Here is a 23306-nt window from a genome sequence, read left to right as displayed (position 1 = left end):
TTAATTCTAAAATTAAACTCGATTACCCAGTTTCTATTAAATGCTTAAATATTTACAAGCAAGAAATTCCAATGAGGACAATTCAAAATGAAAGGAAACACTTGATTTATACACAGTTATGCACTGCATAACTATTTTAGTCAGGTGGGCTGCATATCTGACAGTGGAGCCATAAGATTATAAGGCAGCTGAAAAATTCCCATTACCTAAAGTATTTTTACTGTACCCTTTCTATGTCTAGCTACACAAACACCATTTTGTCATAATTACCTACAGTATTCAGCACAGCACCATGCTATACAGGTTTATAGCCTAGGAACAGTGGGTACAACATATAGCATGGGTCTACAGTGGACTGTACCTTTCAGATTTATGTAAATGCACTCTTCATACAATGACAAAATCAACTAAGAATGCATTCTCTCATAACATACCTCCACCATTAAATGACCCATCACTAAATTTTTTTAATTTGCCAAATAATTAACTTCAATATTATCTTTAAGACATTTTGTACGGTTCACCCCTTACTATTTCCTTCTAGGAAAGCTACAAATCATATTTTAAAAGACATCTTTAAATCCCATAATGTATTCTGAAATTTGTATTTTACAAAAATTCCATTTACATCCTAATTAAGAGAAAAATCAATGCTAGATGGCAACATTTGAAAAATATGTAAAATAAGATATCCTAAGCTACAAAAAAAATGACCATAAACGTTTTTCCAGTTAGGTTCGTTAAAGAGGTCTTAACCTGCAATTAGGCAAGATCTCACAGTCTCCTCCTTGCTAATATTTATATTATATATATATATATATATACACATACACACACACACACACACATATACATATACACACACACACTATATGATAGTTTGTTACATGTGGACTATATTATTATATACAACTATTATATGTAATAGTTTATTATAATACTGGTATATCTTAGATGCATAAAGTGTAGAAATAAACTATAAACAAAATTATTCTAGTTTTTCATCTATAAGAGAAAAATAGCTCAATAAATTCAGTTCTGTTTTACAAAAGAAAAGTAATTCAATTCACATCAATTTGCACTTAAAAATAGGTGTGCTCAATACCTATCTTCAAACAAGATCAAACATTTGAGCAAGCGATATTTGATTTGAAATACAAATTTAGTCTATCCATGAAATCATATAAAACATGTATTTTTTACTCTTTACAATATGAAAGTATGCACAGCACGAACTGTCACATCTGTGGTTCCTTGTTGATAACCTAACATCTTCTTAAGTATAAACTCAAGCACCTAATGTGTACAGAACCCAGAGTTCCACCATTGTCTGTTATTAAGCAGCACTACCACTTGGACCACCTTGTTGCCTGACACCCACATTCATGGCTGGATGATGAGCTGGGAGCGGCCCTAAGGGATAAGCTGATGGTATGTATGGCTCCCTGCCTCTCTTTCCTTCCTGTCCCCCTGCTTCCACCCATAAAAATAAACACATCTGCTGGGCACGGAGGTGCACTCCTATAATCCCAGTGACTTGGGAGGCTAAGGCAGAGGCATTGCTAGTTCGAGGTCAGTGTGGGCAACTTAGTGAAGTCCTAAATAACTTACTGAGACCCTGTCTCAAAATAAAAAGTAAAAAGTGCTGGGGATATAGCTCAGTGTAAAGTGCCTCTGGGCTCAATTTCCAATACCAAAATAAAATAAAATAAAAAGAGTCTGACCTTGCTTTGATCAATAAACAGATTGTGGTCAGAGTGCTGTGTGAACTGAGACTTCAGTTCTCAAGAGCACTTTCTGTGCTCATCCTTCCCTCCTCCGACCCCAGCCACTACGTATCAAACCACCTGGGAAGGAACTGCAGTCTGACCAACAGCTTCCCCCACCCAAATGTAGCCACCCTAGAACACACAGCCCCAGTTCAGTTCACTATCTGCAGGTCCCACGCATGAGCCCAGTACTTCCAATTCCAGCCTAATCTAGCCGAGCATTGTGCAAGATCACGAATACATGACTTTCATGTAAAGCCTCTTAAGATGGGGTTGGCTTGTTATACAGCAAAGATTGATGATACACCATCCAAACCCACTGGTTCAGACCAAATCACTACCAAAAGTCCAAATTACTCCATCTCCTCTTCATACCCACATATCTTTTTAAAATTATGTTACTTTATATTTATGTGTGCAGTTGAAAATGTTTCTGAACCAATATTTAAACCTCCGAATTAATCCTTTTTATCACTTCTAATAAACTTAGCTCCATTCCTACCATATTCTCTAGGCATTCATCACTCTCCACCTGACAATGATTTTCTGTCCTTTCTTCTACGAATGCTCACAGTACTTTACAACATCCGGGTCACCTATTTGGCACTTAGCATATGGTTACTTGGATTCTTCTCCCCTCTCCCACATTTATCAATTTTATGGTGAAGTTGACTTTGATTGCATCCAGGGTTTTGTCACATCTCCTAGATGTTGATGAGCTTATCTTCTTCCCATTATCTTCCTACCTTGTCTTCTTAGGAATTGGTTTGCCATTGAATCATCAGCTCCATTAAGGCTTGGGAGAAATCATGGATACATCTACCTATTAACGTGGTTCCCTGCATTCAGTGGAAAATAACTGGTAACTAGATTATATAAGTTTGATAAATTTTAAAAATGTTTTCTAAAAGCATTAATATACCATAAGAAATTCCCGCTACTTCAAGTCCTTTTAATAGCTACTAGAATTTACTGCCTGCATTTGTCTAGTATTAATATGTACCAAGTAAGATAAGAATACCATAAGTACACTCCAGAATAAAAACTCCCTTTAAAAATGAATCAAGACATAGTCCAAAAATATGAAGGAAAAAACCCACATAAGTGAGAATGCCAAATTACTATAAATAACAATTAAAACTTCATGGTCACAATATGTTTTTGGAGTTTTCATTTTATAGAAATCAAATAAAAAATTTAAATGACATCGATTAGACATCTAAATGTATAACCATTCAAAGTCTAATTCATGCTCTCAGTATTTAACACTATACAAAGTCATCAGAATAAAATGCAACCTAGTTTGACATTATCTTTCATTCTTTCTTGTTTAACATAGAGAAAATACTTTTATTTTGTACAACCACCTTAAAAAAATATTATATGTGTGTGTGTGAATTTCCCATTGCTGTAATAAAATGCCTGAGATAAACACTTACAAGGAGGAAAGATTTATTCTTATGCTTTTCCATGGTTGCTTTGGGCCTGTGGTGTGGCAAATCATCATGGTGAGAAACACATGGTAGAGCAAAGTTGCTGACTTTATGGTGGCCAAAAAGAGAGGAAGGAGCTAAGGTCACAACATGCCCTTCAAGGGCACGCCCCCAGTGACATAACTTCCTTCCATTAGGCTCTGCCTCCTAATGTTTCTACTACTTCCAAACAGCAACAGAGTCTAGCCAAAAAGCTTTCAATTTGTGAAATTATGGGGAACACTCCAGATCCAAACTATAACAGTATCTGGATACAAATCTGTAAAAATATAGGCTGAATTGATTACAGCAATTAGTTTTGAGAGCTGAGATTTTGAGAAAGGGAAATGTCCATTTCTACTTTTTTGTGAAATTTTATTTATATACAGATGACCCTCCACCTGTGGGTTTTGCATCCACAGATTCAACTATTCTTGGATTGAAAATATGTATTTTTTAAAATTACATCTGTACTGAATATGTGCAGACTTTTTTCTTATCCTTATCACCGAAACAGTTTAAAAACTATTTACATAGTATTTGCAGTGTATTAGTTACTATAAGTAATCCAGAGATGATTAGAGTCTACCAGAGGACATGCTTCAGTTACATGCAAATACTATGCCATTTATATAAGAAATATGAGCATGTGTGGGTTTGAAAATCTGTGAGGGGTCCATTGGACCAAACCCCCACAGATATCGAGAGATAACTATACTGCTTAAGAAATTGTAAACAGATTTTTAGATGATTTTCAGGGTTTCTTTTTCAATGTTTAAAACATTCTACTGCTCTTGTGTTGAACTAAAAATGAATTGAAATCTCAAGATCATGCAAAACAGTTGGGTTTCCTAGCAACAATGAAAGGTCTCTTCTCACAGACACATAGTTTTTTTTTTTTTTTCAACAGTCACTAGTTGTATGAGACAAAGGGCAGACACTTGGTCTCATGTAGTGTCCTGAGGCTTCTTTCCAAATACTGCCCAATTTTATTTGTGCAGCAAATTCAGTGATAATTTAATTTGCAAACCACTTGCAGGTTCAAACATGACTTGAAAACTAAATCAATTATCAAATCTTATATTATTATTCAACCTCACATTCAGAATGTGATGAAATATGTAGCACATACATAAGCTATGTGTATTTTAGAGTCCAGTTAATAAGTGGTTCATATTGGAGTATATAAACAAAGTGAACCACATCCCACATTGGCAGTGGTTAAAATAACATCTACTGGTTTTCTACTTGCTTTTTAAAAATCTCAAAATACCAAATCAGTTGGCTCTCTAGAACTACTCTGCTGTCTAGTCTGACTTCTATCTGCGCATCAAAGTGACATGAGTCCATCAAACAGTATTTTTAAGCCCTTAAAGTCACCTCCTACTAAGACCTTAGAAGCTCGATTTCTAAACCAAGAATAGAGTATAACCTGAGACAATGAAAGGAACCAGTCCTCTGGAAGGCAGGCAATATTCTGAACAAACGACAAGCCTTGATTTCTTTAACCTGATTTTCCAAGTTTAAGTTACTTGTTAACCTAGATGATTTAAGTGGTCTTTTCCTTCCAGCCTTAAAATCAAAGTAAGCTTGGCAATCTTAAAATTATGGGTTATAATTTTAGGAATAATTATAATTTCAGGAAATTTTGTGGTTGCTTCTTAAAAAAAGAGACCTCTTTGTGATATATCTCATGTGAGAATTTTTAAGTGTTTTGAGAAAAGAAGAAAAGAAAAAGAGAAAAGGAACCTATGAAGGAAAACCAACAATCTGACTATGGTAAACACTTTCAATTAGAAAATCACCATTTGGCAAAATCATAGTTATAACTGCTTCAAGCAAGATGCTGAAAATTAGTGTGTAAGAGTATCAGAAAAAGGATGTTTTATACAATGTCAAAAAATCTCACAAAATATTCATCAATTACAGAGAGAAAAATAAAAACTTCACAACATGAAATTCACGTAATCACCACCTTAACCAAATGATCAAAGTTACCTTCAGAACAAATGAACATCATGTGCCTCCTAATTCAAACGTATACTTTCGTGGTAATGCACACCAAACAAAAAATGCATAATCTAGCCATGACGACATGGAAGAATCCTAAGGTGTATGTTACTAAGTGAAAAAAAACCAATGGGAAATGGTACATTCTGTTCAATTACAACTGTACAACATTCTAGAAAAGGCAAAACTTACATAGTAAAAAGATCACTGGTTGACAGGGGCTAGAGAGGAGAGTGGATGAAAGATGGAGTCAATGATTTTTAGGGCAACAAAATTCTTCTATATGACACTGCAACAGTGGCTACGTGTCATTATGGTTCATCCAAATCTACAAGAACCTGCAATAAGAGTGAACCTTAGCGCAAACTATGGGCCATGGGTGATAATAATGTGTGGATACAGGTTCATCAGTTCTAACAAATGTACCCCTTGAGAGGAAATGTCAATGAGGGAGGCTATGTGTAGAGGGATTATAAGAGAATACCCTATACCGACTACACTATTTTGTAAACCTAAAACTGCTATACAAATTTTATATTAAAAAGACAATGAGAGAATATGCAACCACATTCATAATTGAAGAAATATAAATTCAAACAATGTAATACTTTATTTCTCATATAAAACTCACAGTGTTTAAAAATTTTAATAAGCCAGGCATGATGGCATTAGCCTATAATCTCAGCTACTTGAAAGGCAGAAAAGTTTTCTAGTGAGATCCTATCTCAAAATAATAAAATAAAAAGCCCAGTGGCGGAGTGTTTGGCTCAATGATGATGATGATAATGATGAAGAAGAAGAAGACAGGCAACCTTGGCAACTCTGTTGGAAACTGTGGCAACATGGAAAGTCAATCAGTACAACCCACTATCAACAGAAGGCCTGGGGAATGTTGACACTGTTAGCACAACTTGACAACTGTGGACTGAACTCCCATGATGAAGAGTTCACATGAGTGAGGACATCATTTACCAACACAGTCTTATTTCCTGATATATTCTGAAACAAACAAACAAACAAAAAAAACAATCTAAATGTCAAATAACAGGCAGGAAACTTAGGGTAAAAATAATCCAGGCTCATCTCCCTGTGATAAAAATCTAGAATAACTATATCAGGGTAGAACTCCTCTCTTCCAGCAAAAATTTGGCTTTTGGCTTAAGACATACAGTCTACTTCCTTCATATTAATGGAAGTAAGACAAAACACTGCCACTTATGATTTACTTCCATTCACCTGACAACAAGATGAATCATCTAATTAAATTATATCTTTCAAACAAACAAACAAAAAAAACACACGGCCTTAAATATATAATAATGTGTGATAATAAACACATTAATATAATAAAAATACTTATGGGAGAGAACTGTGTTATGGGCCAAATGCCAGATTCATATATGGAAGCCCCAATCCCCTATATGACTGCATTAAAGATATGGTCTTTCACAGGAGAATTGCATGTTAGAGGTCTGTTTGAAGAATTTAGTGAGACCCTATCTGAAACTAAAAAATTAAAAAGGGTGGGGGTATAGCTCAGTGTTAAAGCATTCCTGGGTTTAATCTCCAGTACCACAAAAAAAATTAAAATTAAAAAAATATATATATGGTTTTCAAGTGATTAAGGTTAAAAGAAATTATAATGGTGGAGCTCTGAACTGACCAAACTGGTGGAAAAGGAGGCACCAAAACTCTTTCTCCACCTGGAGAGGACCAAAATGAGAAGGCAGCTGCTTAAAAACAAGAAAGAAACCAAATTTGCTCATATCTTGATCTTAGTCTTCCCAGCCTCCAGTATTATAAAATCAAGTTTTTGATTTTAATTATGTAATTTTTTTATTATAAAAACCAATACCATCCAGTGTATGGTATTTTGTTATGGCCACTTGAATAGCCTAATATACACTACCTTGTGTATTAGTTCCTTGAAAGTGGTATACTGTTCAACAGGACAAAGACTCTCAAGAGGATTTAAACATATTGGAAATTCACAAAACAATGGGGAAATGTACTTATCAATCCATAGTCAAATCAATCCACAGCCAGTAAAGATGACTATGAGGGAATTCCTTAAATAACCCTTCCAGGCAAGGAAGAAAAATAATTGATATACATTAAGGTACAGAGCATATGAAAATTTAAATTTACTGCTTATCTCTAAGTAGGCACTATCAAGGAGCCTTACATTTATTACTTCATTTAATCTTTTTTTATTTGTGCTTTTTAAAGATATACATGACAGTAGCATATACTTTGACATATTATACATACATGGAATGTAACTTATACTAGTTAGGATCCCATTTCTTGTGGTTATACATGATATGGAGTTTCACTGTCCGTGTATTGATACATGAACATAGAAAAGTTATGTCTGATTCATTTTACTATCTTTCCTATTCCCATTCCCCATTCCCTTCATTACCCTTTGTCTAATCCAATTAACTTCTGCCCTCTGCCCTCCACACCTTCATTTAGTCTTTACAAAATATATAAAATAGGTATTACAGACAATGACACCAAGGAACTATTCATGTGAAATCTGGGTAAATGTTGAATAACACCAGTTACTTATTCCAGACCCATAAGAAGGAGAAAAGGGGCGTAACAGATAATAAAAAGTCACTGGTATAAGAAAAATGAGAAAACAAGGCAAGAAAATTCATAAGCAGGGAAAAAAAAACTGATAAGGCAAGAGTGATCTTTGTAGATCCCCTAAGGATCTAGAATGAGCAAAGCGCAACACCATCAACAGTTTTAAAAATGGGCTGGAAGGGGCTGGGTATGTGGCTCAAGCGGTAATGCGCTCGCCTGGCATGCGCGAGGTGCTGGGTTAGATCCCCAGCACCACATAAAAATAAAGATGCTGTGTCCGCTGAAAACTGAAAAATAAATATTAAAAAAAAAAATTCTCTCTCCCTCTCTCTTCAAAAAAAAAGGGGGGGGGGGCTGGAAGACCTTTTATGGTGTAAGAAAATGAGGTTAATTTCAGAACTCAACCCACATACCTGACTTGGGGGAAAGGGGCCCAGTGACATCAAGTTTGTTCCCCCAGAAAAACACTGAATCTCCTTTATGCCCAATCTTGGTAATGAGACCTACCATCATCACCTGTGGCAATCAAGCCCTGTGTAAGATCATGGATACAAGAAACATCTGCATTACCAATTGATTTGCATCAACCTGGAAATAAAATTAAAGGAAAGGGGCAGCAACATTCACTTTCTTTTCACTCTACCAAATATTACATCCTGTTAATTCTGCCTTCTTAATATATTCCAAATCCAACCACTTTTATCCACATGCAGCCCACTATCACCTCTCCCACAGCCTCAACAGAGCCTGCTATTGGCTTCCCTGTATCCATTGCTTCTCGTTCAAACCTATTCTCCATACTACAAAGTGTTCTTTATAGAGTGCTTTGTTTGTTTTTTAAGAGAGGTCACTGTCATGTCTGAAAACTTCCAATGGCTCCACACTGCTTCAGGTACTTGACTTCTCCTCCAATGCCCTGTGTGATCTGAAACTCTCCACCCTTGGTTTCTTCCTACTCCCACTCTAACAGTATGCTACATTTCATTCCCCACTGTGCACGTGCACACTTTTAAGATACCTCCTCTGTTCCATCCTATCTTTGAGGATAACTCCTACCACCACAGCCTCAGTTCAGTCTTTTCTCAGAAAGCATCCCTTGTGCCATATGTGATTGAACTAGGTGTTCCATGTACTCCTCAGGCCAATGATAATGCCACCATCACAAATAGAGATCTCCAAAAACTGCTTTACTCTGTCCACCTCTAGTGACCATTTCACATCTGACTTTGAAATCAGAGACCATGATGGTCTTGATCATCACTGTTTTCCTTTGGTACAAAAAAATTTCAAGTACTCAGCTAGAAGTCACCAAATACTTGTTGAATGAAAGTTTTCTTTGTTTTATCATAAGGAAACAAACAAAGGAATGTTTGGAAACATTTTCTATGTTTTTACCTATCTAATCAAGATACTAAATGGGAAATCTGAACAGTGATGGCTTATGTACAAGGATTTTAAAGAGTATATCATGTAGAATTCAAGCAGTGACAGGTGAAATCTTTTCACCTGGGTGCAGAAAGGGGCTATGAATTTTGAGATAAGCAACAATATAACCTGTCTCGAGAGCTAAGCAATCAAGAAAGTGCTTATCACAACAGAATAAAACAGCAACCAAACAATTTTGAACGTCTAGAGGTAAGCAGATAACATGTTTGAAATATGTTGAGGGAAGAGAAAGCAAAGCTTAAGTACCTTCATAAAAAAAAAAAAAAACAACAGAAGATACACTATAGAGATGAAAGATGAAATATTCCAAAATGGTGGGGAGGAAATTAACAAGATGAAATGCAAATAAAAGTAGACAAGAATAAGTTAAGCCCCTTCTCTACTAAAGCTGTAACCACAATAGTAAAAATGTCCTGGTCTAGGTCCAGTCCTAGAGGGAATAAATCAGAGAAAGCATTAAGGGAACAAAAATAACTAAGTCTATAGTTGTGGAACACCCATGTTGGTATATGCTCTCTCTTTTAGGTCTGAAAGGTCTATTTTTTCCTTGCTCTGTCTTCTCCAATCAAGAGCACCTCCAGCCATTCACTAAAGTACATCTAACCTGTCTTCTCCTCTTTGAAGTTTCCCTGGTTCCCAAAAGCAGTGTTAACTGCTTCCTCCTCTGCATTATCAAATTTCTCCATTACAGGTAATTGTTTCATATACCTCTCATGAAGCACATATTTAACAAGGTCTTGGTAATATTGTTAATATTGCCGAGTTCACCTCTCGAGGGGGCATGTCCTAAGCCTCATTCAATGGGCCTGTGGACCACGCAAGTGGATAAAACTTCTCACTAAATTGCAAATGGAGGGAATGAACTCAGAGCAAAGGGAAGGTGAAGTAAAGGAGCTATTTGAAAGAGGAATGGGGATGGCAGAGAGGACCATCAGACCTTCCAGGGAAAGAAAAGAAATCAGTCATGAAGTATGGCTCAGAAGGAGCTGAACAATCCTGGTCACTGCTGCCTGCTATACATGGAATAGAATACTTACTATTTTTACCAATAGCTATTTTTAACAGGAGAAATGTGTTAAGAAAAACGTTTGCATGAAGTTATTCTAAAAGCACAAATACAGATAAAGAAAATTTGTGTGACTATCTTTCAACTATCTCTAACACAAAATGAAGCACAAAGAAAAACATTTTCACATTTATGCAAAGTATCTAGTTATCCCAAAAATACTAGCAAAAGGGAAAAAAAAAACTAGAAATAATAATAAGAGAACTTTACATTCACATTCCAAAAGTCTTGCATATTTTTTTCAAAAGGATGTTAGAATGACTTCAATGTCAAGTGTTATGTGAAACTTACTTAATATTAAGCTTTTTGAGACATGTCAGAGCATGTCATCAGTGTCACTATTTTAGAGAGGACACATTCAGTAATATTGCTGAGTTCAGATCCCAGAACTCATCAACCTTAATATCAAACCATAATAGTGAAAAATGATTCACCAGGGAAATTTTAAGAAATAAATTAGAAAAACCAGGAACTAGTATTTTTAAGGGACTGATAAGGACAAGGACAATTTTGTGTGCGTTTGACTACAAATACTATAGATGTCTAGGTTGGCAAGTTGCAGACATTCCAAACCTATGCAAAAAAAAGCACAGCAGTACTATGTCCTTTCCCCCTCAACCATCTGTGCCAACTTGCTCCTTACCAAATTTGCTTTGGGATTAGATATTTGCGAAAGTTACCTAAATGGCAAATGCTCCTATTTCTATTAATAAAAAAGAAAGACACTTTAAACATGTTAATATAATTAACTACTCCAACGTGGCCTCTAAATATTTTTAAGGGAGATAAGAAAACAAGGGTAGGTAGAAATTAGGCCCGCTGCTGTCTAGGAGTTTCAGTGGTTTAATTCCCATATGTACAATACTAATATGTGCTCAGAACTAAGAAAATCAACAAATAAATTACTAACAATGAATGAAATGCCACAAGGATAGTTTTTGTTTTTCTATGTACTTTTTAAAAATGTCAACTCCTGGCTCCCTATCCACCATGAGAATCAAAAATCAAGTGCAACAGGGCCAGGATTGTGGTTCAGTGGTGGAGTGCTTGTCTAGCATGCGTGGGGCACTGGGTTCGATCCTCAGCACCACATAAATGTAAAATAGAGATACTGTGTCCACCTAAAACCAAAAAATAAAAATATTGAAAATAAAAAAAGCAAGTGCACTAGAAATAAGCTGAGATGAAAGTGGGGAAACCATCACCCAACAACAAATAGTAAAGCATTTTTCAAAATACCTTGTTCACACTTCTTTCCATTCTCATAATGACTCCCTGAAAGATGTACAACTGGTATTATTCCCACTTTAGGGGGTGGAAAAAGAGACAGTGAATTAATGGAGCAATATTACAAACTCAGGCAGACGACTCCTCAGCCACATTCATCCTGGGTGTAAGAGTCAATCGGTGAACACCCCACAGAGATTTCATTTCTGAAATCACTATAACACTCAATGAGTACACCATTTGAAACCCCATTCCAATCACCATAGTGGAGGAAGGTCTAGAGTTTACAGTATTTCTCTTCCACACTAGATTTCTAGGTAGCAATTTAGGTAGAGTTGGGTTAATAATTCTTTTCTTCTTTTCTTTTTTCTTAACAGAACTAAATATCAGACTAGAAATCTATTGTCAAATCCATCACAAACAAACAAACAAGCTCTGAATCATTTTGGACAAGTTGCTTCTCTAGGGCTCAAACATAAATTAAGGATGTTAAACTAAACTACATATTTCAGATCTAAATATGTTCTAATTTTAGGCCATCAATCAGTCAACTAATAAGAAGTCTTTCTGACACTGTCTCTTCCCCTGCCCTCCACACATCTCAATGGCATTAACAGCCCTCTGAGTCCCCTTCCCCCAAAATGAGAACTTTTCTTAAATACTGGCATCCTGAATTATGGGAGCAGTTCAGCCCATCAGGAGTGTGGGTTTGACCGGCTGTGCATGCCTGTAATCCCAACAACTCAGGAGGCTGAGGAAGGAGGATTGAGAGTTCAAAGCCATCCTCAGCAACTGCGAGGCCCTAAGCAACTCAGTGAGACCCTGTCTCTAATTAAATATACAAAAGGGCTGGGGATGGTTGCTCAGTGGTTAAGCACCCCTGGGTTAAATCCCTGGTACCAAAAACAAATAAATAAATGAAACTTAAAAAAAAAAAAGAAAGAAAGAAACAGTTTGGATTTCTAAGTCAGATCTGAGTTCAAATTCAAATTTAAACGTTTGGCCACCAGCAATTTCTAGCCTCTTTATGACTAGATGTTTTCTTCTGTAAAATGAATACCAACAAAAGGATCACAAGTTCAAGGCCAGCCTGGGCAACTTAAAAGACAAGACACCTTTAATTAAGACTGGAGGGAAGAGGCTGGGGGCATGGCTCAGTGGTAGGGTGCTTGCCTAACATGCTCAGATGCCCTTGGGCTCCACCCCCAGCACTCTAAAACCAAATAAATGAAAAATACTAGAGGGAGAGAAGGACCTAAGGATTGGTACAGTTATGATTAAGTTCACATATTGGGGTTCAAGAAATTAAGGGAATTTATACCTGCAAAGCTCTACTTTCTCTGTGACAAAGGAGGCAAACTATATTAACTTAGAATAAAGAGAGCGAAAACTCCAGTCTCTGGACTTAAGCTTGCCAAGAGTCCTGGAATGGTGTCTTAATTCTGTCTTCTGAGGCACAATCACAACATCTTGGCTATATGTTTGTGTTATAGTACATATTTACCCTGGAACTTCCACAGGGACTGAGGTGGCTTCTGAGAAATATTTAGAATTTCTTAGAAAGCAGGACTGGTGAAAATGTAAACCCTAATGGAAAGCCAGAGAGGGAGTTAAAGTACACAAGCAGACAGATTTTCCACAAGCATCTCCTGAAATGGAGATCCACCCCTTCCCTATTTCCCCGGAGCAGACATAAATCTGAGGGAAGCATTCAACTCTCAATTCCAATCCAAATTATCCTAGTCCTTCATTTCAATCTAAACAGTATATTACCTCTCCCTTGGCCTCTCATACACAGATGCTAATTTCAGAATTCTCTCACAAAAAGAAAAAAGAGAAATGCAAATATGGTGCTTTGCATTATGGGTAAAGCAGACCAGTTGCCATGGTGAATATTTTCATCACCTTCATAGAATATGTACCACTCCATTTTAGGAAATCTTCCTTGGCTTCCTTGCTCATAAAAACCTCAGCTTACTTCTCTTCTTTTTTAATTAACATAAGATAGAAAAAGTGACTTTTTGCGCTTCCCCCCCCCCAAGGAAAAATGCATTCAGATGAAATAAGTGTTTTATAAATCACAGAAAATAAGAAACCTCAGAAACAGTAAAATGATTAAATGATGTGTCTCCTTATAAAAAAGCCTGAAATCAACACAGAAATGATTACTTACAATAAGAAAATCATGCCCACTGGGAGCATATCTAAATTCATTGCTTCAATCTTGGTATAAATTCCTTTTTAACATACCATAGTGAATTCAAATCTCCTCAGCAACCATTAGGAGGGCCATTCTATCCTGTTTATTTTGCACCTCTACAGAAATGCATTTTCCCCGCTATGGTCAAGTTAAAAATACGATTTCTGTGCACAGACTTATTTTTTTTTCTGCCTTATACTTAAAATGTGAATGTTCCTAATTATTGATAAGGATAGCTGATATAATTTTGTGTGCATGTAACAAATTCTCTCATGATTACAAGAAACTAAGAAATGATAGACTTTAAGCTCACTGCCAACAAGGAAATACTATATGACATGAATAATAATTTTAGAGAACCCTCACTAGAACAATTCCAAAGGCATGTTCCATTGGACAAAGCTGTTCTGATGGCACTGTGCATCCATGCCTTTTCAGGTTAGACATTCTAGGACTAAACAGAAGTAAAGCTCCAAGTTCTAGCCCAATGCTGACCATTAAGGCAGCTGCCCAACACTGTAAAGAGGGCTGGCAAACAATAAAATGAGCAGTTTTAGCCAAGTAAAACACTGATCAGATTTCAAAGATCAGCTCAGTGTTTTTAATTTGACTACATATGGAAATATATATATCTTCTGTATAAATTGGGTTAAACAAATTACATTCAAATTAATTCACCTCTTTCCTATGGTCTTTTAATGTGGCTACTAGAAAATGTTAAATTACACCTGTGGCTTGCATGATACTTATGTAGGACAACGTTGCTTTACACTATTGCCACATCATGTTGGACTTAGGTCTTGGCTTCAGAACCTGGCTTCAGAATGTTCAATAAGAACATTATAATGTGTTGTTCTTGCCCTGAGGTTGTTGAGTGGATTCAAACATGATGTGTGTGAAATCATGTTAAAAAAATAAATAAATAAGGTATGTTAACTGCTGAGCCCAGACTTAACAGTTCATTCTAGAAATATCAGATTTCATATTGTACAACTGACTTAAGTTAGAGTCTTCTCTATTCTTACTGAAGAACTACTCTGGTACAAAGTCAAAAGTACTGTCTGGTCCATTAGAGAAATCCTATTTGAGAATGTTCTGGTATTCAACAGTTCAAGACACTTACTTGTAAAGACTGAGGTGGGTCAGCGATAGTCACACTTTGGATTTAACAAAGACATGGCTCAACAAAGGTGATTCCCTGTATCTGGATGTCCCATGGGATTCCTCGGGAGAACTTTGTCTAGACCATCTTTCTTTGAATAAGCCTGTAAAGCTCACGTAGAAAACATGTCTATACCACAGGATGATACAAAAGTAACCACAACTTCTTGTTTCTTTGAGAAATTCAAACATATTTTTATTTCTTAGAAGTAAATGAAGTAAAAATCATTCCCAATCCAATTTGTAAACTACCTTTGAAGGCATCAAAATGATTTAAAGGTTTCCGAATATTTGCCTTTGCTCAGTATGTAAACATGTTGTTCACTTAACTGTTAATCCTTCTTCTCACCAAATACCAAACAACAAACCAAACCACACCACTGATTTCATACCTACCCTAAAAACAGACTGTTGTTATTATCTCCCTCTCTTCTCCTATCTTCACTTTGCCCACAGAGCAGGAAACAGTCTTTTTCTCCTATAAGCACTCTGCCAACTAAACTGCAAAAACTGCTGACTTAAGTTACCTGTAAGACTTTAATTGCCTAACTCCTTATTCTACACATCAGAATGGGTGAGGCTGTGAAGTGGAGAAGGGTTTTTAAAAAGACAAATGGAAATTCACAGAAGAGCTAAAATGTTATTCCATTACCATGTTGCCATTGATTACAGAAACATGCTTAACTTTTTCTTTTGCAGTACAAGGGATTAACCCAGGGTAACTTAACCACCGAGCCACATCCCCAGCCCTTTTTAAAGTCAGTGTTTTTGTCAGCCTTTTCGCTGCTGTGACTAAATGACCCAACCAGAACAACTGTAGAGGAGGAAAGGTTTATCGAGGGGCTCACAGTTTCAGACGTCTCAATCCACAGGCAGCAGGCTCCATTCCTTGGGGCTCGAGGTAAGGCAAGACATCATAGCATAAGAGTGTGGCAGAGGGACATGATTCACAATGGCAATTAGCCAGCAGAGAGCAAAATCTCCACTTGCCAGATACAAATACATACCCAAAGCCATGCCCCCAATGCCCCGCCTCCTCCAGCCACACCCCACCTGCCTTCAGTTACCACTAAATTAATCCCGTCAGGTGATTAATTCACTGATTTGTTTAAGGCTCTAATAATCCAATCATTATCTTTCTGAACCCTGTCGTATTGTCTCGCACATGAGGTTTTTGGGGATACCTCACATCCAAACCATAACATTCCACCCCTGGTCCCCAAAAGCTCACACTCATCTGACAATGCAAAATACATTTAGTCCATTCCCAAGAGTCTCCACAGTCTCAAAAGTTCCAAGAATTTGCTCAAAATTCAAGTCCAAAGTCTTCTCTGAAATTCAAGGCAATCTCACATTGTGAGCGCCTATGAAATTGAAAGCAATCTACAAGTATACAATATATAATAGTACAGAGTAAATATTTCCATTCCAAAAAATAGGGGTATAGAAACAAGTGATAAGACCAAAGCAAGACTGAAATCCAGCTGGGCAAATAAGTCCTGTAGCTCCACATCCGGCACCTGGCATGGTCATGTTCTGTTAAAGGGGCTTCTGTAGCTCCACCCCTGTTGCCTTGCTGGCTGCAGCCCAAGTGGCCTTTCTATTGGCCTTTCTCTGATCAATTCCTGCACCTTTCCTAGGATGACGTCCCACATTACTACTGGCATTAATCTTGGGGGTCTCCACTGCAGCTTTGGCTTCCTCCTCACACCTCCCTGCTTCACCCTCTCATGGGCTGCCCGCAGGGACTTCAACCCTGCTGCGCTTTGTCTGGCCTCCCAGGCCTTCCTTTGAAATCTTGGTAGACGCCTCCAAGACCTCCTAACTCCAGCATCCTGTATTCCAGCAAAACCAGCACTATGTGGTTGATGTGAAGGTCTGCCACCATCTTGAACAGAAGTCAAGCCTCCAGGGACCCTGGCTGCACCAGCCTCTGAGTGTCTAGGTGTCTGAGCACTTTGAAAAAAACTTCCCAGGCCCTCAGTGCAAGATGGATTCCCCACTGGTCACTTCTCAAGAGGATTTTCACTCTTGCTCCCTCCAGCTTGAGAAGGGTGTGATCTTGCTAGCTTCAGAGATCCCCTCAAGCCAATCTTTCTCATTGTCTCCAGGCAAAGTCTTTAGCATTTCTTTAGTGACAGACCAGTCTTTAACAAATGCAACTCTACCTTAGCCCCAGTTTTACTCCCACCTTTAAAGTCTTAAGTTTTCAAATCTTTCTGCTCTGCTTTCTGCTCCTGATTATCACAATAAATTTGGCTAAAAGCTTCCAGCCAATATTCATGCCACTGCCTGAATTCTATGCTGCCTAGATATTTCTTTCACCAGATTAAGAAGTCCGTTGCTTTTAAAATCGGCCTCACAGAACGTCCCAGGACACAGGTATACTGCAGGCAACCCCTCAGCCAGAACATAACGCGAATGACCTCTAATCCAAATTCCAATAGTCCTCCTGTGAACCCTCTTGAGCCCTTTCTTCAATGTCCACAGTCCAATTGGCATTCTTATCTTCTGAGTGCCCATCAGAATCATCCATTAAGCTCTGCTTACAACAATCTAAAATATTTTCTGCTTTCACTGCTAAGCATCTTAAAACTCCTACCACCAATTCCAAAAAGCTCAAAAAGCTTCTCAATCCCAAGGTCAGGTTAGAAACATCAATGACCCCAACTTGGTACCAATTTCTGTTTCAGTCAGCTTTTATGCTGCTGTGACTAAAGAACCCAACAAGAACAATTGTAGAGGAGGAAAAGTTTTTTTGAGGATTCATGATTTCAGAGGTCTTAGTCCACAGAAGGCTGGCTCCATTCCTCAGGGCTCTAAGTGAAGCAGAACATCATGGTAGAAGAGTGTAATGGAGGGAAATGGCTCACAAGATGATCAGGAAGGGGGGGAGGGGGAGGGGGGAGGGGAGAGGGAGAGGGAGAGGGAGAGGGAGAGGGAATATATCTCCAGTCTTCAGATACAGACAGGGTCTCACTAACTTACCTAGGGCCTCACTAAATTGCTGATGCTGGCTCTGAACTTGTGATGCCCCTACCTCAGCCTCCTAAGCTGCTGGGGTTACAGGTTGTGTACCACACCAAGCAAAAACAAAACAAAACAAAACTCCATGTTTAAATTCTGAACACTTACAAAGCAATACAAATAACAGAGCCCCCAAGAGACTACCAACCCAAACCATGACCTGGGTGCCAGCTTCTTGAATGGATCTTCCCCATGCCAAGGTGACCTTCTTCCATACCCCTCACATACTGCCATCTGTACTTCCAACCCCACTGGAGAAATCAAGTAGAAAAGGTTAAGAAACCAGAACTCAAAAAGGTTATTCCTCTTTACTTTCTTCTCTTATGTAGCACCACAATCCATAGAAAACAATCTAAATCCAAACCAATCCAACAGTTATTATTCTAGAGTATGAAATTTGTTTACTTAAAAAATACAAGTTGGATGAAAGTCAGATAAAGCCCTAAGGTCATTTTGGTTAGATAATATTTAATTACTTTCTGTATAACTTTAGTAATTACTTTAAAGTTCACATCTACTACTTGCTGGCCACCAAATCAATCCAATCCAAAACACCCAGCCCCTATTATTTTCTTTAATTAAAGAAAGGATCAATTTTCACCCAATAATGACTTATGTATGAAAGAAGAAATGCTGAGAAGGGGAGGGAAGAGAACAGACTGCAAACAGGAGATTAAAATTTGAGACTGGCATTGAAATGCGCATTCACTCCATTCCTGAACCCCTGACAAAGCCAATGTACACAAAGCTGACTGTGCATGATACAGAGCCCAGCCTTGCCCATCTCTTCCAAGATGTACCTATTCTTGATCTACAAATGTTCTTTCCCCTGTAGATCCTTTCCAAGCCACAAGCATAGATTCCTGTCTAGCACACCTTTTCCCATACATTCAATGAACATCACTGTGCCATATGCTGGAAACAAAATGTAAACAGTCCCTGACCTAATGAAATGTAGCATATGGAGAGAGAAAACAATTACAATAAAGGCATGTTTGATAAGTGCTAGGACATGCTGCTGAACAGGATATGCCTGGAGCAGGGAAGAGCTCACTTGATCTGAGGCCAATTATGAAAATACTTCAACAAGAGATGGTGGTTTAACCTGGATTACAGGTAGTGGCTGGAAGGATACAAGGGTCTTCAAAATTGGATGGGAGCAGGTGGGAGTATAAGAAGAGTCAAATCTAAGATCTGTTTTTCTACCTGGGCATTTTTTGTAGCTGAAAAAGCCACTTAATGTGAGTGGGAATAATGTGTAAACAGGTTTAGTTGGAGATGCCTATGATAAGTCTAAGCAGAGATGCCAGGAAAGTGGTTTGATATTATGGGTAAAGCCTGGGAGACAGAAACTAGAAATAGACCGCAGGCTATCCGCACCAAAATGGTGAATGAAACCATAAATTTAGGAGCCTCTGCATTTATAAAGAGACAACGATAAAAGAAGATGAAGAATAGGTCAAAGGGGAAAGTGTGCTGAGAGGGTTTTAGGAGGCTGAAGGCATGAGGTGCCCATTGGAAAACTGCAGTCTACAGCAAAGGGGGTGGAAATTCTATTTCAAAGAATGGAAGAATTAGCAATAAGAATGGAGATAATGGAGTCAGTAAATGCAGGCAACTCCTTCAAGAAGCCTGGTTAAGACAGGGGAAGGATGAGCAGTGTTGAAAGGAGAAGGGCTATAAAGAGGAATAAATAAGCTTGCTGAAAGTTGATGAGATGGAAATTTAAGAGAGGAGAGAGAATGACATCACTGAGAAGCTGAAGAGTTCAGGAACTAATCTGAATGAGAAATACAGTGTTCTAGGGGAAAATTATAAGGTGAATAAGATTATAGGTCTAAAAGGAGGAAAGTTAAGAGAGTCCTTATTAGCTAGCTTCCACCTTCTTTCTTGGGGTATGCACTGCCCTCTGGGATTAAGGCCAATGGGTGGTGCCTCACCATCATACTACATGCAAGTGCAAAGTACAGCACATCTTCCACTAACCTGATATGCAGTCAACCTATTGAAATCCAGCTTTTACTCTCACCAGTACAAAAACTGTCCCTCCTGTGGAATCAATAACTTCCTGAATTTCTCAATAGTCGCCAGATAGTAAGACCAGCCTCATTTCTCCATCAGTCTCTAAGACACTGTCACCTTCTGGTTCTCCTATCTTCTTGCTCCTACATTCCTCATTTTGTGTCTACTTCTTAGAGATTGGTGTTTCTCCTGCCTCATTTTCACCTTATCTTCTAGTCCTACCTGCATTTCCAGGTTAGCCTCACACAGGTGAATCGTAACAGCAGGGATTTCTCAATTCTGCAACACCAAACATTGCCTCTCTTTTAAGATCCAGTCCTTTGTTTAAATCTTTCTACTGGTTTTATTTATTTTTTTAACTTCCAACATTCTCAGGCACCTCAGATGCTAAGTTCATTGTTCCCTCCCTAAAACCTGCTCCTCTTTTATGTATTCCTCCTGTAGGTCAGTGACATTATCATACACTCAAGTCAAAAATTCAATTGCTTTTCTTCAACTTTTTCTTGCCACTCATTCAAGCAACTACCAAGTTCTACTTCCTCAGACAAGCTTTCCAAATCAAAAGAAAGCCTAACTTTGCTCTGCTGTGTTTCTACAGGGACTGCTTATGTCCATCCAGATCATCCCAGAGGAACTCCTGTGTTAGATCCACTGGTTCTACTTGCTTCCAGAACTGCTGCATTATTACCACTCAAGAGAATAATCTTATTTCTTCATTACCTCCATAGGCTTCTTGGTGCCATAGGGGTATGGGACATAGTGTGACTGACCTATCATTTCCTATGGAGCTCTCAAGCACAATCTTTAGCTCTTTGCCCACATGAAATGAGGTCAGCAGTGACATCACGTGAAACCTGTTAAAATAAAAAAATCCCAGGCCCCATCCCAGTCCTCCTCATAAGAATGACTCAGATGCATATTAAATGTCTGAGCAGTGTTCTTTAGATGCTTTATATACACTGAACTTCTCAACTCTCAAGATACATCATACCTTTCGCATCTTCATGTCTCTGCAAAAAACTACCATCTACCTGGAAAACCACACCATGTGCAATATGCAATGCCATATACTATTTTAGAGGCACCTAGCATAGGGCCTAGTACATAGTAGACCATAAAGTGCTGGATGACTGAATCATTTAATAAATCAATTAACAGATGAATTCATTTTGGGAAACTTGGAAAGTCTGAGGTACTCAAGTACCTCAAAAACTGACTATAAATTGAAAACAGTAGCCCAGAACTCAAAGAAGTAGACTTGGCTGGAAATATTTTCACATAGTTGCAACTACTTGGTGGTTACAGTGATGGACACAGAAGGTCATCCAGGGTTAAGATTGAAATTGAGAAGAGGGTTATGGGCCGAACCATAGGAAAGATGACATTTAAAGGACCTATTATAGAAGGCAATTAAGGGCAGGTTAACAAGGTTGAAAAGAACCAAAATAGGTGTCATGAAGCTCCAAAGAGATAAGTGCATTTGGTACATGGGTTATTATTATCTATGACAACTGGGGTGTGGCGGGGCATAAGATACAACAGTAAGGTCAGAGATAAAGCACTGGGGAATAACTATGATGTAGCTAACTTATGCATTATCTCATACTTATTTTTTGTGGTGCTTCCAATCTACTCTCAGCAATTTTCAAAAACATAATATGTTGCAATTAACTATACCAGCATGTTGAACAACAAATCTCTTGAACTTATTCCTCCCATCTCCATGAAATATTTTATCCTTTGACCAAACCTCCCAAACACCTTCTGCAGTATCTCCATTCTTGACACATAAAGCAAATGGAGCACATAGAGAGGATAGTGGCCTGGTCACCATCAAATAGCTAACATTTTTTAGCTATTGGTTGAACATTTTTTAGCTCCCACTCATTGGTGCTGTGAAAACCAGCATCACCCTATTACTTTAGCCAAGTCTAATAATGATGCCTTAGGCATGGGCCACAGTTTCCAACACCAGTCTAAGCTCTGGAGAATATCCTAGAGCACTCACAGTGCCTGAAAGTATTCACCTAAGATCATGAAGTTTAAAAGTGAATAAGAAAAGTCTTTAATAATTGGTATCCAATCAACCCAACAACAGGTTCTTAATAAATGACAGGTGGCCAATGGCAGAAATTAGGATTTCAATTAGAGGTAATCAAAGAGAAAAATGGCTGTTTCAGACACATAATAGCATAGTGATAAGAGCACAGACTAGAATGCAAATTTATGCCCTGACAAGTTTAGTTACATAACTATTCCATGCCTCAGTTTCTCTGCTTACACAACAGGAATAATTATAAGAAATACCCTCAAGGGTTATTTAATAGATTGAGTGCATGCACAGTCCTTGGAAAAGAGTTTAGCATTTAATAACTGCTGAATCAAGGGTTTAATACTACTATTGCTACTGCCACTGCTCTACTGTTGCTACTATTCATGACAGTCAGACTTGCTGCCACACAGGCCTTAAAAATGCACCAGAGGGCTGGGGATATGGCTCAAGCGGTAGCGCGCTTGCCTGGCATGCGTGTGGCCTGGGTTCGATCCTCAGCACCACATACAAACAAAGATGTTGTGCCCGCCGAAAACTGAAAAATAAATATTAAAAATTTTTTAAAAAATGCACCAGAGAGTGGCTGGGGTTGTAGCTCAGAGGTAGAGTGCACTTGCCTCCCATGCGTGAAGCCCTGGGTTCGATCCTCAGCACCACATTAAAGAAATAAATAAATAAAAATAAAGATACTAAAAAATAAAAAGGCACCTTTACAAAAAAAAAAAAAAAATGCACCAGGGAGTCTCCTCCCCAGCTACAGTATACCACAAAACTCTAAAGAGACAAATCTAGATGAATAGCTATCATATAGCACTGTAACTTTTAATATGCAAGCCTTGTTTTGCTAATATACGATTTAATAATGTTAACAATGAACTTGAGTTCACAGCAATGCATTTCTACAGTGGTCTGAAATATCTAAAGAATATTTACATATACCAATTACACAGTTTCTGAGTTGTTTCTTAAGTCGCAACACTGGGGGGAAAAGAGTTGTCCTGTTTGGCAGAAGACGTTTATCTTTTAATAATATAGGTATTCGCTGTACCCTAATGTACACATACGTCATGAACAGAATGACTACATAGTATTAATAAATCCTCAACTGGGATTGTGCCTACCAAAGTGAAGTATTCTGGGGGAAAAAATAAAAATGTCAAATAACCAGTTTACTTTCCCACCTTTGTTTTGTCAAGGCCTAAATTGAAGTTAAAGTTGAAAACATAAGGTTTGTGTTGTCAGGAAAAAAAAAAAAAAG

The 23306-nt window shown here is 37.9% G+C and overlaps 1 protein-coding gene across 2 annotated transcripts in view; it reads right to left on the bottom strand.

Moving 5' to 3' along the window:
• Cxadr (CXADR Ig-like cell adhesion molecule) overlaps nucleotides 1–23306 on the bottom strand; it is a 62717-nt gene that overhangs the window by 39018 nt on the left and 393 nt on the right. The gene's annotated exons all lie outside the window — the stretch shown is intronic.

Source organism: Marmota marmota, unplaced genomic scaffold, assembly GCF_001458135.2.
Source record: "Marmota marmota marmota unplaced genomic scaffold, marMar, whole genome shotgun sequence".
NCBI lineage: Eukaryota > Metazoa > Chordata > Mammalia > Rodentia > Sciuridae > Marmota > Marmota marmota.
Note: the sequence above shows the minus strand (reverse complement) of the source record. Positions and strands in the feature narration are given on the sequence as shown.